Below are 15,695 nucleotides of genomic sequence, written 5' to 3' on the forward strand. Positions count from 1 at the left end.
TGGAAGCAGCAGCCTCAGGACCTGACCTGCTCTATCCACAGCTGGAATTATTACTCAATCTGCTCAATGAAAAAGTGTACCTTGGGAAGGTATGAACAAACTTTTGCCAAGCAAGCAAGCACATGTCGTTGTGCCTACAAATATTGTGGTCATAAAGGGTTAATCCCGAATCTTTAACTTCAATCGTGTGTCCAAAACATCCTAGCATGTTGTTATAGAAACCACTTTCAGGCATTAAATCTTGGATCACAATTATTACCATAGTAACCACTACTGCACACAGGCAGGAAAGAAAAAAGGCAGTTACACAAATACTCCATTTCTATCAAAAAAGCCAGTTTTGTTTTCAGATACATTTGTACCCGCAAAACCAAGGAAAGTAAATGAACAACTTATTTTCTGAAGCAGAAGTATTGTATATTAGCATAAGAGTAACAAATGAATAGCATTAAAATCTTAAAGTGTTGTTTAGGAAACACATTAAGATTAAAGCTATCTGTGATTCAAATTACAGAACTGGTTATTAAATCAGTGTCTCGGTTTCACTGCTCTCCAAACATTTCTGCAAGCTCAGCCTAATTTTGTGCTGTCCCCCAGGAATGAAGGACATCACTGCTGTCGTTTTCCTTCACTGTCTTTTTACCTTTGTGCCACCCCAGAGTTCCTTACCCTCTTCAGCAGCGCAGTCCTTACAGCCACGTACCGACTGACTGTACTAAGCACAGCAACAATTTGACAGGCTTTCCTACATAGCAGCCAGGCAATGACCGCTTTACCACGCGGCGGTGAGGTGTGCCAGTCCAAAGGCACTTGCTTGGTGTGCGCACACACACGGCTGCTCTCCGGCTGGCGCAACAGTGCTGGAGAAGAAGTGGGGAGTGGGTGCAGCTCATTAGCTGCTTGCTGAGTTGTGTTGTCAGCAGCAGACAAATAAAACAAACATCTCAAAAACGAGGTAAACGCTTTCTTTACTTTTAAAACTAAGTTGGTTTTTTTTTGGGTCTCACTTTATTCTGCGTCATACCCTAGTGTCTGTGCTGGGAACAGGAGGAGAATCAGGCCCAGGAGCTCAACAGGGTTCCTACAGACTGAATTTGGAGGATTTTCAGTTCAATTGGACATCCAGGCATGGTGCTACTAGCAATGCAAAAAGACTGGTTTCCAATATGTATAAAAGAATTTATCCATTGCTGCTTTACCTTTACACTTAGCACTACAGCAGTGCCGTTTAAGTTGATAGTGCATAGTGATCATCGTGTTTTTGCTATGCACAGACATTTTTGTTTGTATAAGATGCAGGACAGTGCCTGACCAGGCCCAGAAGGTAGCTGATGTCCATTAGAGTAAATGATGTAGACACTGATGTAGAAATTGAACTGATGGGCACAAACTTGAACATTGGAAGTTCCATCTCAACATGAGAAGGAATTTCTTAACTTTGAGGGTGGCAGAGCACTGGCACAGGCAGCCCAGAGAGGTGGTGGAGTCTCCGTCTCTGGAGACATTCCAAACCTGCCTGGACGCGTTCCTGTGCAACCTGCTCTGGGTGACCCTGCTCTGGCAGGGGGGTTGGACTAGATGATCTCCAGAGGTCCCTTCCAACCCCTACCATTCTGTGATTCTGTGATTTCTGATGTGCAGTTCCCACTACTATATATGCTCTATCTGAAAATAACTTTCCTCTTTAATAGTTTCACGATTTTTCTCCATATTATTATCTTCTAAGTCTGCAGAAGAGTAAAGATGTGAGTGTAATGAGGTGTTCCTTCTCCCTTTAGAAGTGGTGAAATTCACACAGCAGGATTTATTCTTCATACCACAGAACAGGATCCCTCCACACAGGGACATGGGAGATAAACAGGCAGGTGAGCAATAACCAGGATACATGGTGGTGGGAACCTGGGGGCCAGCTTCAAGTTTGGCTTTCTGTCAGCTCTTCAGAGGCAAAGAACATGGAAAATTTATTGTCCTCAAAATCTGAAACAATTTTGTTTGGGTAATATACTTGCTTGCTTCTAGGAAAAATTTCGTGATTCTGCAGGTTAAATGTCTTTGTCCCAAGGTTTCGATCAATACTTTCTCTGTCTGTGCTGCTCTTAGGGCTTCATTAAAGCTGGGGACATCCTCAGCGTATAACTCAGGATACCGAGGTGTGTGTGCGAAGATCTCTCTGGTAAGATGAAAGGTTTTGAAGAAATAAAGAGAGAAAACCTAGGTGGTTCACTTAGGGGTGTGAATTATGTCTTATACTATAAAATGTTATCCTGTATTGCTTGCCCTTAGTGAGGTTGCTCAGTATGCCTGGATGAACTTGTTTGGATGGGTGGATTTGTAATGCTTTTGTGAAAGGTGTTGCTCCTGCCTTGCTCCCAAGACGTACAAAGATGGCAGCATCAAGCCTTCGAAAATTAATGGAAACACAACATGGTGTTTCCAAACCTGATATCAGAACCCAGTGAGGGGTGCAAGCGGTGCTGGGGAAGGGGAAAAATGAAAGCAATGCTTGCCATTGGAAAGATACCACCTGTATTCACAGCTACGCTAACGACGAAAGGCTAAAACATACACCTTGGAAGCAGAGAGATGACAAAATAATGAAGGAAGTGGTGTCAGAACTAAAAAGGGTTGCAGAAAGACCAAAGCACGGACTCACTTCTTCTCTGCATCAATGGGGGGATTTTCAGGAACACAGAGGGAGTAACACAGCATAAAACTGTCAGTTTGTGAATTTGGGTGAAATCCAGTTGCTCCTGGTTCTGTCTGAATTCCAAATAGTGGAAAATAGGGAGCAAAGGAGCTGTTGCTTCTTGACGAGGCCAAATCTCACCTTGAGAGACACGAGGTCTCACAGCTTCTCTGGAGCCTGGAAAGAGTTTATGTCTTACACTTTGCCTTTGTGTAAGACAGAGGCTCCCACTGAATTCAGCCTCAGCAAGGAGCGAGGGGCTGGCTGAGCTGGGAGGCACTGCCCCTCACGCAGACCAGCTACCGCTGACTTGCAGCACTGGGGTTTCATTTAGGTCAGAACACGCAAGCAACCATGCTACCCCTCTGCTCAGCTACTAACGTGGGAAAGAAAAAGCTGTCAGAAATGCAGACAATTGCTGCTGAATCTTTGATCTACTGAGCTTTTTCACATTACAGCATCCTTAGCATCCTCTTGGAGGAGAGGGGCTAAAAATTGAGAACAAAATTGACTTCAGATCCAAATTTAGTGTCCACGTGTTGTTTGACTTTGAAAGCTGTTAGAAGGCATCCTCTTCAGTCTCCTTTATCTGTGGTTCTGCCCTCCACTTCATTTACCTCTTTCCTTTTCTTAATATGAAAACAGCATACAGCAGTGATTCTAATGTACAGCAGCACATAAAGGTGCTCTGATTTTAAAACATAGCCTCAAATGTCTGTAACGCTGACCCAGATGTGATTTCTTTCTGTAAGTCAAAATTGGATGTGCTTAAAGCCCTTATTGTTAGAAAGGCATCATACCAACCTGTAACATGGGGCAAGAATTTCTCTTCTTGTCATAGATATTTTCACCTACATTTTGCAAGTCACAGATTTCAGAAAATTAGATTTTCCCCACTAATAATTCACTCTTAAAATTTGGCTTCAAGAAATATTCATATGCTCATTGGTCAAATGTACTACACTAATAAATAATAGGGAAAATGTTATTGTCAGGTGTATCACACAGGTATATGTTCACAGCCAGGTTTTGATGACTTCCAGTTCAACATAGCCTCCATGAACACCTGTTTTTATGGCATTCGGATAACCAGAAGATCCCACCAAGGCACATCATATCAGATGCACCATATCCCTTCTGCACAGCCAAATCTCTAGCAACAACAAAATGCACATTCAGAAAATGATGGTTTTTAACGTATTAGAACAGGGGCAAAAACCATGACAAAACACATAAGGGTTTTTATAGATCTATTCCTTTTCCCAGCTGGCTTACTATGCTCTGCTTTGAAGTCTGTAAGGAAATGAATGTTTTAAAGTTTCTAGGTGCAAAGCTGTGTACTGATGTGTGCAGATGTTGGGATTGCCTCCAGTAGGTTCTCAGTAATACAGCTGAGAACTAAATGTTGCTGAAGCCAATGAAACGCAGCAGAACAGCATCACACTGATACCCATAGCCACCGGAGTGCATGCTGTCCCTCCACGCTTCCTGAATGTATCATCCTTTTCTCACACAATTTCAGTTTCGTACTATGTAACAGGACTCTCCTATCAAAATCATGATGCTGCTTCTCTTGGCTCCCCAGACTTTAAAAAAAGCAATCAGCCCTGTGGCAGATCAGCATTATGTTGCTGGAAATACAGTGCGCTGTGATTTAAATGCCACAGATGAACAGCGAGTTCAGAGAAAGCAAGGTCATTCTTTTCCAGCATGAACTTTGTAGAGGAGTTCACATTCCAGCCCTTTCTGTTATTTACTAAATTCTTTTCAATCGAAATCACCTACAATTAGCTCTGCATGAGCTAATTACCAATTGGGATTTAGAGACTGCTTGGGAAAAGTCGCCGCTTCTGTATTTTGGGACTGGCTAGAGTCTAAAAGGGGGGATCAGTGCAACCAGACTTCCCATCTGCTCTCCTGCTGAGCTCCCGTGCTACCGACAGGGCCAAAGTCATAACAATGAGACTGGTGAAGAACAATGATGTGATCATGATCTGCACAAGTTGCCCTCACTGACCTCAACCAAACAAAAATCAGTCACAGGCCCAATAGAAGGATGCTATAATGTGAACTTTTGCAGAGGGCTAGTCTTTCAAATGCTAGTTTCATGTCACAGTGAAGCTCCGCCATGGTCATGCCTCGGACACGTCTGTGGTAGCTTTCCTGACCTGCAAACAGACTGTATTGTAGCATCCTAAAAAAATCTACTAACTTGTAGCAGAGGAAGAATGAATTTGATTCATGGGTTTACAACATTTGATTTCCAGAGTAAGCTCAGAAGCAGATCCTAATAAGCCTCTAAGCTACATGACGTGAAATTACTAGTCTCAGTTCACAGACCACCATGGTTTCCTCTCCCCTGATTTCAAGAACTGTTTGCTGATTAATGGCAAAACTCTTTGTCCACAGCCAAAACGCTATATAACCTGCAGAGATGTTGTTCCACCAGCTCCATCTTTTGCTCAGAGCCACCACCCTCTCCTTGTCCATGCTACAATCCTAGAGAGGACTGGCCAAGCCTTCGTTTGATGACTCCCCACGACTCGATTGCACCTGACAGCAATGCAATGTAATGAAATGAAAGTTAAATGAAAGTTAAATAAAAGCCAAGAGAATAGCAGCTGCAGGTCACATTGTCTTCTCTGTAGGTCACATTGTCTTCTCTGTCATATGTGAACCTGCATCGAACTGAGTTTGTGGGACACCAGAAACTATTTCTATGAGAGGTATTAATGAATTTTTGGAGGTCACTAGAAAAATCAGAATTCTTACTCTACTGGTATCAACAAAACAACTCCTTAGTTTGACATTTATGGTTCTGCTCAGATAAGAAGCTGGCTCTACCACATGGTTATTTATGCAGCTTATTTGGCTGCCTTTCACTTTGCAGCAGAACATGACGACTAGTCTGTGTAGTGGCGATCACAGCAACGTGCACTGGGCTTGTGACACTGTCAGGCCAGACATGGCTGGTAGGTCTCCTGCTCTCACCAGCCCTGGCATATTTTTATGTCATAGCACTTGTCTGGCTGACTGAGTCACTTGATGACTTTCGCAGAGGGTTCAAGGCTGTGTGTGTCACGCTAGTCCAGATGCTCTACTTAGGTGACAATTTTTCCTCCTTGTCTCCTGCATAACAATAACAGAAAAAAACCTTTGAGCTATAATTTATTCACAAACCCCCTTTTATGCCTGATTTTTGGAAATATTAACAAATACTCAGTTCAGTAACGTGATACATCACCCCTAGAAGTGCCAGATTGTTTAGCAGTATAGCCACAGCCGAAGTTGCTTCTAAGGCAACTTATGTCTCTAAAATACTAAAGTCTCTGTTCTAACTCAAAGTACCAGGAGCCTTTCCTCACAGAAAAGCAGGATGTCAGACTGGCCTTTTATCCCAAAGTTCACTTGAGGTGATGGATCACAAGCTCATCTTTGTCTTTTTTGTGGTTGTCCACAACTCAGGTACAGGATTTTATTTAGACTTGTTGCCTGTCAGGCCCACAGCATGTCCCCTCTCCTTGGGATCTGGCTGCCGGGGCTCAAGGCCAACACTGACAGCACAGCTCCATGGCTTTAAGAAGCCTCAGGACCTGCCCCTTCTTTGCTTGGAAGCTACTTTTAAGGTCAGGCTCTCACTCCTGGTATCTGCTTGGCCATGTACTCCACTGATGCAGTCCTCGACCCTGACCTGGCCTTGAGCTTGCTATGGACCTGCCTAGTGATCACTGGACCACAGCTTGACCCTGGCTACTCTGCCCCAGAACTGACCCTGATCCTGACTTATTGACTGTCGCATCACTATATACTTTTCTGACAATCACTGAACTGTGGCTAACCCTCACTGCCATCACCTGCTCTGCCTGCCTCGCTCAGGTCCAGTAGGACTGACCTCTTCAAGGTACGGCCACTGCCCTGACTGCTCTGCTGTCATCATCAGCTCCCAGCTTCCCTTCTCTTGCAGAGCAGCCCACACTTGCTGCTCCTTGGCGGTGCCTTTCAGATTGAACTGGTTTTCTTAGCTTAAAATAAGAAATTCTCAAGCTGCAAACCTACATGTGCCAGGCATGGAGAAGAAGGACAGAAGGACATGGTTTTTTGTTATGTTTTTTTAAAGTGTCACACTGAAGTGTTAGTGCTTTCAAAGCACTTCCCATGCCCAAAGCATTGTGCAAGCATCCTACAGCTTGAGGGGAACTACACCAACTGTACTGGCACGAGCCACACAGAGTCAGAGATCTCACAGGGAATCAGTCTCGCAGCACCCATCATCCCAGTCTCCAGTGTGTGTGCATTCTCTGAAGAGGAGTGACCAACCCAAAGGAAGAGCAAGAGTACGTATTGAAAATCAACTCTATAATTAGGGATGGCTTTCTCTGAAACCTTTGTAAGGTGCTTCATTGTAGAAGTAAAGCAAAACCAGAATATTCACCAGCATCAGGGTATGCCCAGGAGCCTTCCTTGGGGAACATGCGTAGTAGTAAGCCTCTTGTATGAGAGGAATTTCACTAAAAGGCAAATTGTTTCTATAAGCCTAATGTGGTGGTGTGCTTTGTAATAAAAACACCTCCCACTAGGGCATTAAATATCTGCCATAAATGAAGAGCTATCCAGCAAGCCTTCATCTAAATTAGAGCAATTAGATTTTTGCTAGTAAAATGATACAAAATTTAAAACCATGAATAAATAAACACTATCCAGAAGCAATCAGTATACTGATGTCATTCCTTGGAGGTTTTTTTTATTATTATTTTATTTCCCTCTTAATATTCTCCTTTATTTCCTCTGTTTGTTTAATTTATGTAAGAGGTAGATCTGACTCCTTGTCTCTCCTTCCCATCCTAGTTCTCACTTTTCTGCCTTAGATTTTTTCCTTCTTTTTCCTTCTTTTCTTCCTCTGAGGCCTGATCCAAAGCAGACTTGGATTTACAGGGCAGCAATGGGAAGTTGCAGTAACTTTGTGTGTCTGGTAAGCAAGCCTGCAGTAATTGCAGCCCCAGGACACAAGGTCATTCATGGCACCAGCTCCACAGGGCAATAGAGATGCCTGCAGAGCTGTGTCGAAGCGCTCACACTCTTCAAAACGATACGGAGGACAATAAAGATGCTCTGGCCTGCTATTCCCCTGGATATAAGCTTTAGCCATCCCTGTTGCGGTGACAGCGGAGTTTTGTGTCACACAGCTCTGCTCTTAAGACACAGGGAGAGCCCGGGACGTTGGTGGTGTGGTGGCTGTGGCGTAGAAGATAAGATTATCAAGCAGGAGGAGAGAACTAAAGCCTCCACAGCTTGACATCAAGAAGCTTCCTCTATCTGAAGAAACTTTCATGCCATACAATGATGAAAAAACCGAAATATCCTATTTTAGGGGAAGGGACCTTCTTCACTATGATACCAGTCCAGACTTCGCAGTACAAAGTACATTATAGGGCAGCATCCTGACCCTGCTTTTTGTTAAATTATGCTATATAAATAAATGAGATCTGTGTAATAGTAAAGGTCTGGCGAGGAAAAAAAATAAGTAAGATGTGATGGCAATAACAAATATGTGGTAAATATCCAGTGACTGTCTCGCAGGGAGCATTTTTTGCAGGGAGCTCTATGAGGGGGCTTCTTTTATGATCCCGAAGGGCATCATCCAACAAACTGTGCTGAGAGAAAGCAGAACAGATTGGGAAGTAATTCTCAGTACTTAATACCTGGGGATTCTCAAAAGCAATTTTCTTTTGGGATCACATAGCCTTTGATCATTGGGATTATTAATTATAGATAGCCTTGAAACAGAACAAGGCACTGTTACTGTACTCCTCAAACAGTGTTTCATTTAAAAGGAACAAAATACCTTACTTAATTAGAGGTTCAGCTGTGGGGTCTTTTCAAGACACTTTGGTATTGATTTGACCGTGGTAGCCTACTGTAACAAATGTTATTCCATTAATAATCAAGGGAGTTTGTAGGCATAACAGTGTAGGAAGGAAGCGCCAAAATGTTTCTCATTCAGCTTGCCAGGGCAGTTGGAGTATCACCATCCAGTATAGCATTTAGACTATGGATTATAGTCTACAGTTCAAAGTGGTTGCACTTATGTGAAGCCCTCTCCTTTGTGCCATTTTTCTTAATTGGATCCAGCCCATGCTTCATCAAGTTATCTCAGGCAGGTGCACTGAAAGCTTAATTTTCTCTCTGGATAAATGGAAGCATATTGTTTCTGCTAATAATTCTTTAGGCTAATTTTGCCTCTGTTCTGGTTTTGTCTTACCTCTGCTTTAGTAATCATAACTGAACATATGAAATTAGACACAAAATTAACCAGATGCGCATCAGTTTGTATATGTGCATGCTCAGGTTGCTCTTAGCATCATGTGTTCATTATTAGATGTGTTGATTCATTCTTGTCACTGACAAATTACACTCGTTGACTCACAGAAGTTTGTTCCTGTAAAATCTAGCAAAAAGCTTTTACTAGCATTTTCTTCACCCTGCAATCTTAAATATACCTGCTAGAGATACATGCAGGAATTATTGTACTTTCCATGTATTACATTCATGGATTACATCTCAGAAAGTGGAAATTTTAGTTCCCCAGCAAAATGGGTTAAATTCCTGTCGGGGTGGATATGCAGAGCCAGGTGCAGGTCTGTCAGCAGATTACAAGTTAGCACCTCCAGCCCCTTGCCCCTCCTTGGCGGAGCTAATGGGGGTGGAGAGGGGATGGCTGAGGTTTCTTACAGCTCTGGAGCCCAAATCTCTACCATATCATTTGTGTGTCTGTTGCTAGGCTAGTTCTGCAGTTTGGGAGGTGATGGTGCAGAGCCCATGCTCTGTGAGGAGATGTTCAGTGCCTGGCCACCAGCCTTGCTGTCCCTAGGGTTGGGGTGGTCAGTCCTGCTGGGAAGCTTTTGTGCTCTACTCTAGTGAAGACTGCTACTTGTTTGGCTGGAGCAGGAGGCACAGGACTTCTCTGAAAAGTCCTGGGGCTCTGCAGTAAAGAGAGCAAGCTTTGGGCTGTCTTCCTTCCCTAATTAACTTAGGGAGAAGAAAGCAAGCTGTGATAATGGAGTAGGAGAGGTGCAACTATGCTCCTTTTGGAGAACTAGTTCTTGTCAGATCTGCAAGGAATGTACATGTCCCCTACAGAGCAACGTAGTCTGCACTGCTGGTGAGCTCCATTTTGCTTTGCAATCAATGTGTTTTTATCACCCTCTTCAGGTAAGAAGTGGATTTTATGCATGCAAATATAATATAAAGTAGTTTTAAAATGTGATTTTTGTATTACCTAGGTATTCTTATAAGCACCAAAAATTTGGTATTAGGATCAAAACTGCATATATGCAGAGATTTGTATTTAATTTTTTTTCTGGGAAAAAATAACCACATCAAAACCAAAAAACCCAATGAACAAAAAGCAATAGAGCTTGCCAAACTCCTACATAGTTCCTGATGATCAGAATTCCTACTCAAATCAGTAGTAATTTTGTCAAATTGTTGAATCACAGAGTTTAACTTGTCAAGTACATGCACAGTCTTTAAGCATTTCAGTGTTATCACCGCTATCCCAAAACAGTGAAGAACTTGCTTGGAAGTTTAATTCAACCAGAGGAACACTTAACAGTTACTAAACTTAGCCCGCTCTTTCTGGTTTTTTTGCCTGTTACCACAATACTTGGCATTTGTTAGATTGATTGCTAGTGAGTGACGCTCTCTTTCTAGGCTACTCTCTTAGTTGCGAAGCAACAAAATGAAATTCTATTTTATTATTAGCAAATGGAAGTGATGTGCCAGCTAACCTGTTGCGATATTCTTCCTTCTCTGCCACCTTTTTTTCCTGACTGCCCCGAAAAAGTGATCCCAGTTTGAACAGCACGCTAAGGAGAAGGTCTAACTGGAGAGCTTCTGAAGTCAGCATTTCAGAGTAATGCAGCATGCCCCCCTCCCTGGGAGGTGGCTGAATTTCCTCTCCTAAAGTACCTGAACTCAGGGCAGTAAGAGGGGTTGTCACTTAGGAACATCTGAATTTCAGGTACAGAATCCGTAACTGACAACTGACTTGAGATGGCTTTTTCCAGCCTTGGCTGAAGTTCTTATAAAGCAGTTTTAATGAAAAACTCACTAGGAATACGGTTTTGAAAAAGCAAGATCTTGTTTTCACTAGTCTGAAATTCTTCACAGTTCCTTAACAATTTTCATAACACTTTTCCTTTTTCGTGTCTGCATTGTCAGGGCTGTTTGCTGCAGTGACTGAGTTTTCATAACTGTGAGAGCAATGTCAAGACAATGTGAAGACAGTGTCAAGGCAAATACAGAAGGGTGACAGCGTGAAGGAGGGAAAGAGAAAAGAGCTGTCAGTCCTCAGAGTGCTTTGTAGAGAAAATATTTCAATGATAAAACCATTGTCACCGTGCGCTGAGCAAGAGAGAGAGAATAAAGTGGAGACGTTTAAGTTACTGCACTATGAACATGTCTGGATGACAACTTGGAGTTAAAGGAGGACTTAAAGCAATTTGCAAGGATGCCCTTCCTCCCTAACTCTTGTCCCGTATTATCTTCTAGACCATGTTCCAGTCCCTAGTACCCTATCAACAGGGCACTGTTCTGATTTAAGCTTCTGGTATATTAATTTGTAAAAAGCACACTTTTGAGAAAGTCAAAGAACAGACATTCAAAAATATTTTTTTTTCCTCTTCCTAAACAGTATATCTCAGCATGGAAAGATATTCCATTGCCCACCTACAGGAAGGTAGAGGGTTTTCCCACTTGGCGTAACTGCAGGATACTTTCTTGGGTGTCCAGAGCCACGACCTCTGCTTGTTGTGATTATGGCAAGAGTCCAGAGCGTGATCTAACGTTCAGAGTTCAGCACTGCAAGGTGCTGAGTATCTTGCTCCCATGTCAGTGCAGAATTAAGGTGCATACTGTATCATTTTTTTCTGAAACATCTTTGGAAAGGAGACACTGTCAAGGTTTAACCCCAGCTGGCAACTAGGACCACACAGCCTCTTGTTCACCCCCACCCTTTTTCCCCCCCACCCCCAAGAAAGGTGAGGAGGGAAAAAGGAGAGGAAAGGGAGGAAAAAACTCAACTTCATGGGCTGAGATTAAAACAGTTTAATAAAAACAATAACAGGAAAAAAAAGGAAAAATAACATTAATAATAATAATAATGATGACATGGTTCACACTCACTGCCTGGTGAGTTGTCACCATCCTGAGCAGTGATCACAGATTCCTGCCCCCCAGCTAACCACCATTTATACACTGAACATGACCTCCATGGCATGGAATATTTCATTGCCCATTCCATCATTCTGTCTATGCTTCTATGAGAAGCTGAAAAAAGTCTTTGAATAGCGTAAGCATCACTTAGCAACAACTAAAAACAATAGGTATTATTGACATTCCTTTCACAGCAATCACTAGAAAGAAAATTAATTCTTGCTGAGCTGAAACCAGGACAGGCACATTCTCACAAGGGCAAATAAGGGACAGACATACAGATCATATGAGGATAAATTCTGGCACCAAAGCTCTGTACAGCAGTACTTCTGCTCTACTAAGGGCTTGTGCAGAGTGAGGTGCTACTCACTTTTAGAGCGGTTTTCAGGATTTAAAATTAAGCACTGGTCTTGCAGTGAGTCTGTGAATTTGCTCTCTGTACATGTGTTCTGTGTGTTCCTACTCAGCCTTAGAGGTGGGGAGAATGAAGGGTTTTCTTACTATTTCTGTTCTGTTTCTGAACATCAGGATAATCAGATACAAGAGGGTTTAGATGGACGTTAATCAATATCACTGCAATTCTAGAAAAAAAAAAAACCCACTGTTAGTGACTTCTAAGTGACTTTATAAATACCACCAAAGAGGGTTAAGAAAAGTGAACTCCTAAATAGTTTCCAGGGAATAACGTACCATAAACCCCCTCAAAATACTTCAGAGGTAGTATTTTCAGGTATAAGAATTAGGTGTTAGCTATTTGAAATTGAAAAGGCTAAGTATTTTCTAAATATTGCATTTACTTATTTATTATCACTTATTTTAAGGAAGTAGGTTGAACAGTTAACAAATTTTCTTACTTGTTGCCTATGAAATAACTGAAAATAACCATAGAAATGCTTGCTATTCTATTGTTATCCTATTCCTGGACTATGTCTGTTCGCAATCCATGACAGCATTAAATCTAAAAGCATCAAACCTGGGTGACTTTTTTAGATGAACTGCAAACTTTATCCATAGATGCAGTAGCAATGCTCTAAGTAAACTGTTTAACCTGATTGTAGTCTAAGTTATATATTGTTGAGGGCTGACTTTTCCCCCTTGCCCGGTCAAGTTTTGTTAACCTGAAAATAGTCTGCCATTTTGAATCGAGCATCAGCTGGAGAAGAGTGTGTTTCTTGCCTGGGGCTCAGATGCCTCCTCCCATTAGTGTTCACACCTCAGCCATCATGTGCCTCTAGTAATCATTGAATCTCAACAATCCTCACAAAGGAAAGTCTGTAGGATGGCAAGCTAGTGACTACAAAGTGTATTGGTCCCTTCTTAAAAGAAGGATAAGAGTTATCAAATGAAAGAAGTGATATACGAAGGAAAGCCTTACAGTTAGCAATGGAAATCACAGATACAACAGCTACCTACATTTGTTGTACGAATGAATAACATTTAATTATTATTTTTTTATAAAAAAAACCAAAGAATACTTGCCATATTACAAATCTCTGAGGCTCAACAAAAATCTGGAAAAGTGTGTGTGTCCCTTCCCCTCTCTCTATATATAGATATGTGTGTATAACATACGAAGTGAGAAACACAAGATCTAAATTTAGTGGTTCGAACAGGGAGATAATTTGGTTTGTATTCACAGCGCTCTCACGGCAAGCAAGGTATTCACCTTGCCCCTCTCCCGCCCAGCATTCTCACCTGTAAAACTGAGATGCTGCCTACTTGCACCCTATAAAGTTCCATCTGCTTATGTTTTGTAAAACGTGCAATACGCCTCATGAGGAAAAAGCTGAAAGTATTTTTATGGAAAAAAATTCTCTGCACACTTGTAAGGAAGAAAAAAAAATCCCAAAGAAGCCTGTTCCTCCACACTCTGCTGGCTTTGGGCACAGTCACACCTTTAATGATAACTTTAAAGTCAGCAGAAGTCTCTGAGAGTCTAAACTGATGTCTAAACTTAAAATACACAAGTGTAAGTGCTAGGAGGACAAATGAGTTTTACAAGTTGAAATGCTGGACTGACCTTGAACATGAAAGCAAAGCCCTCACTATTAGCACAGGAAAATGTTAGATTCCAAGACTTCACTTGAGAAGCAGAACTAATTAGAGAAGATTAACAGAAATGAGGCATGTAATAGCTGGAATAGGGCATGACTGCAGTATGAAAGGCTGAATCACTGGACCTCTCACTGAGGTCAGGATCTTAAAAACACTAGAATTTTTTTTTAAAGGAAAGTGACAAGTTGTGCAGATATTCCTCTGGCAGCTGAACATTCATTATAACATTCAAGCTCTGTTCTGCACATAGGAGTTCCCCCTGTGTTAAGACTGTTTCCAGCCTTGATGTCAGGATACGTTTCTGGGTATAGGGTCTTAGGATACGTTTCTGGGCACAGGGTCTTATTCAGGACCATGTTCACATTCCTACTGCTCTGTGGGGAGTCCTGAAGAGATAGTCAACAAGTCTGCACTACAGTTGTAACACAGTGGAGATTTTAGATTATTTTTTTTTTAAATAAAGCTAGTAACTGAATTTTCTGTCCTTTTTTTTTTTTTCCCGCAAATGGAGTCTGAAATATACTTTGCAGTCTTTGTCCTCATACTTTCCACTTCCCAATTTTTCCTGTTGCTAACCAGCTTCCCACAAACTCTAATGATCTTTTTATTACTGAATGGTAATAAATGTTCCAGAATCGGTCGGACAGCTGATATACTCTCTGAAATGACTGCTTTTCCAGCACTGTAGTAATGGGCTCAGATAAACTGAAAATGGCTCACATAACGGTTCACATGGCATAGACAGGGTTGGAAGGGACTTCTGGAAATTGTCTAGTCCAACCTACTTGCTCAAAACTGCATCAACTAGAGCAGAAAGCTCAGCATCCCTCACCTATGATATGCCTACTTTTCAGAACTTCCCGTAATGATTTTATTTTTGGGAAGCCAGGTTTACTGTAAGCATGCGTAACCACATGTCTGTGGTTAATGGAAGTGCTGGTGCTCATCAGTGATTGCAGAAAAGAAGCAGTCACCCATGAAGACCCAGAATTCTTTGGGCTGATTCAGAGCCATGGCATAAAAGATGTGCAGGGTTAAAAGACGACAGGAAGATCAGTCTCTCAGTTCTCTGGATGTTTGCAGTTGTGTTAGTAAAAGCAAGGAAAGGGTTCCTCTGTCTGTAGAAAAATTTACGTAGCGTGTCTGAAACTGAGGCACAATTAAACAGTGTTGGCAAGTTGTTGCGTGGGTTTCCCCTAGAACAATGTGTTTCTATGCTAGCCCAAAGAAGAAATTATGCGATTCAGCATGCAAACACATTTCTCATAGCTGTTTATCTGTTACACAAAAATCCCTGTAAAGTGTAATTACGGTCTCCATTTGCTTTTAATAGTAATGAAGAATGCAATTCCCTCAAAGTTTAATTTAAGAGCTGGAATATAATGAGCAGAGGTCATTGTTGCCAGCCCATCAAATTCTTTCATTAAGATTAAAGAATGTAGTCCTTCTGATGCATCTCAAGTATCTCAAAAGGCATCAGGCCACCTCTACTTGAAAAGAAACCACTCTTGATTACAACCACAAACTTCCTGGTTACGTAAAGCAAAGCCATGCTGGTCCTGACTGGACACAGCACAGCAGCATCTTTGCTGAAATGAGTGGACTATCAAAGTTAAACCAGAATAAACAAAACTGAAATCAACTCTGCTGAATGCTACTCATGAAATATCAGAAGTACCTACTACATATGTATATCTTACTGCAGCACAACCATTGTCAGCTTGGAGATGATGTCTGGGGA

General features: G+C 41.9%; 1 protein-coding gene across 5 annotated transcripts in view; it reads right to left on the bottom strand.

Moving 5' to 3' along the window:
- Positions 1–15,695, bottom strand: part of CRB1 (crumbs cell polarity complex component 1) — a 114,609-nt gene that overhangs the window by 87,704 nt on the left and 11,210 nt on the right. The window lies entirely within an intron of this gene.

This window comes from Chroicocephalus ridibundus, chromosome 8, assembly GCF_963924245.1.
Source record: "Chroicocephalus ridibundus chromosome 8, bChrRid1.1, whole genome shotgun sequence".
In the NCBI taxonomy this organism is placed as follows: Eukaryota; Metazoa; Chordata; class Aves; order Charadriiformes; family Laridae; genus Chroicocephalus; species Chroicocephalus ridibundus.